Here is a 2,887-nt window from a genome sequence, read left to right on the forward strand (position 1 = left end):
GGTGGCTGTTACCTGCACACCTCTCCCTGTGCTTCTGCTGTTGGCATAGCAGGTTGGGCAGATTTTCCTGTGAGCTCAGAGTTGGGACTCGTCCATCTCCCCAATGCCAAGCATGTCCCAAAGGCAGCGGCCACTGAGTCAGGAACAGGCAGGCAGCTCCCTGGTTAGTCATGCCCTGCTCATGACCAAATTTACAGGCTGCTCCAGGATACCCTGCACAGTTCCTGGGATGCACAACCTTGCCCAGAGCTGTGTTAAAAAGCCACAAACCTCCAGGACACTGGCACATGTGAGGGGCCACAATTCCAGCCACACAGGGCCTGGCAGGTGCATGGTATGGCCAGGTTAGAGATGCCCACTTGTGGACAGTGAAGGTCCATCATGGGTATGCTGGACAAGAGCCAGCCTTGCCCTGAGCTGGGTGCAGCCACAGGACAAGAAACAAACCTCTGGCCAGTTTTTTCTTCCCCATCACGCCTCCCTCTACAGCTGGCAAGTGATTCCCAGTGTATCTGAGAAGACAAAAACCTCCCTATGAGCCAGTGTTAAGCACATTCCCCAGCCCCAGACACCAGCTCTGGCAACCCAGTTCTCTTTAGAAAGCTCGACTACAGGAGATGATGGTAGAAAAGTGTCTAAACAAGCATTTTTCACCAGTTTGGGATGTGCTGCCTGTGAGGCAGATGGGAGCAGTGACTTGCACTGGGTGAGTCATGGGGCCCCATGGGCTTGGCCAGGAAAGACCCTGCAGACCTCCTCACCCCTCCTCTTCTGATCAGGCACAAGCTCCTGAAGACACACAAGATGGCTCCAGCCCCAGGAGAAGCCTGGCAGAGCCGTGAAGGGTGACACTGTCAGCTCAGCCAGGATGGGGAGAGAGGAGGTGCTCAGCCAGGCAGAGATGGAAGTTACAGAGCACAGATTACAGGCAGGCGAGTGTCAGGGCATCAGTGCCACTGTCACCAACCATTTGGGAGCTGTCACGGCTGCCTTCCCCAACAGCAGGGATGGGCTCCTGCCCTGAGCTGTCTCCACACAGCCAGGCACCCTCTGACAGCCCTGTTTTCAGCAGTGATGTTGTTTTCACGATGTAATTCAAGCCAAGGCAACCTGCTTAGCTCCACTGGGTCCAAGCAGAGGATGGCAGCAAAGAAAATGCATTGTGGGAACCTTCAACACAGCAAAAAGGAGAGATCAACAAATCATAGATGATGATTTTTGTATTGGGAGATCTATGGCAAGTCTCAGTTCTGCAGAGTAACTTCCACCCACATCATCTCCATTTGACTTCATTTCCTGATCTCCCAAAAGGTGATTGCTGCTGCTGCTGAAGAGACGCTCCTTTCACCTTCCCAGACACATCTCTTTCCACAAAGCTCTGCAAAGCCTGTCTGTTCTGGACTCAGGGGGTCATGTAATAGCTCTGCCAACATCCAAGCGTGCCTTGCTCCCGTGACCCAGGCATCCTGGAGCAGGTCTGCTCACCACAGGCATTGCAAAACAGACACAGGAAAATTTGGGACCAACCACATTGTTTGGTTTTGCCTGTAAATGTTTCTAGTTGCAGCCCCAGAGTGGAATTTCTGGAAAGCCCCAGCTGCAGAGAGGATCTTCACCAAAGCACTACTATTGTGTTTGACTCACTGTCTTTGCACAATAACAGTCTTGAGACATCTTCCTTGCTCATTGACCCAAAGTCCTTAAAAGCCCTTTTCCAGGAAGAGCTACAAGTTCCCAGCTGCTCTAGGCCCACGGCAGCACCAACAGAACGATGTCCCTGCTCTGACAAACTGAGCAGTGCCTTAATGATGTGTGATAAGGGACTAAGGTAAGGGTTCCCAGTGAGATTACTGCCTCCCCTTGGACTGGCGTTAATCCTGCTGTCACTGAGCCCCTCAGGAAACCCATTCCACTGACTTGATCTCCTTCAGCTGCTCCTCCACATAATTTATATGGAGCTAATTGCCACAGTAGTGGCTCCGGATGCGAAGCAGATGCTGCTGAGGAAGAGAGCATGTTGCATCCATAACTGATGGCTCTAATCTCTAGTTAAAGACAAGGCTACTTAGAGTTGATGGGAGGTTCAGTTCTCCCCCTTTTCTTCTCCATTCCTCTGCAAAGCCAGCTGGACATTCATTCATATTTTGACACACCAGCTAAAGTGCTCAGCTGTGGTATTCCTCACATGCAAGAACAGACAATATTTCCCCACCCAGTAACCTATGAGGTCACAATTCTCCCTGCCACCAGCAAGGAGATAAAGATAAAATTCCTCCAGCATGTTAGTCTTTACTACACTACGGTGTTTCTCTACTAACAAGTGGAGCTCCAGAGGAATAGAGACAAATGACATGAGAACAAACTGGTGATTGGAATTAAGTGAGGCTGGAGAACAACCACACGGAGCAGGGGAAAGGAAGATTTCCTGTCCTCAAATGAGAACTGGCAAATAAACCCTCACCCCTATCAGCAGGCCAGGACCAGAGAGCAGTGGTCAGAAGAGTCACAGGGAGGAACTGGCAGATCCCAAAGAGGAAACCCAGCTGCTTGTTCAAAGCCTTCACTGTGACAGTGGTTAGCTGCTGGGATGTTTGCAGATGGACCAAGAAGTTTGTTTTATTTGTTTTTAAGCAAAATTTTTCCGAAGAACCTCTTAAAAGTTGTCCTGTCAGCAGCTCATGCTGAACCAACTCATCCATGGTACCCCATGGACCCTTTCCAAATTTGCTCCATTTCTTGCATATCCTGTAAAAGGCCAAGACAGTTCTGGGAGCACTTGGTCATGGAGACAGGTATTCCAGAGATGCTTTGTCTAGAATAACAAGAGTCTGAAGAACAGGGGCAGAGGGATGTCAAGCTATGCCTAAGGGAGCAGAGAAAGGCACAA

The sequence above is a fragment of the Prinia subflava genome, chromosome 17 (genome assembly GCF_021018805.1).
Source record: "Prinia subflava isolate CZ2003 ecotype Zambia chromosome 17, Cam_Psub_1.2, whole genome shotgun sequence".
Taxonomy (NCBI): Eukaryota; Metazoa; Chordata; class Aves; order Passeriformes; family Cisticolidae; genus Prinia; species Prinia subflava.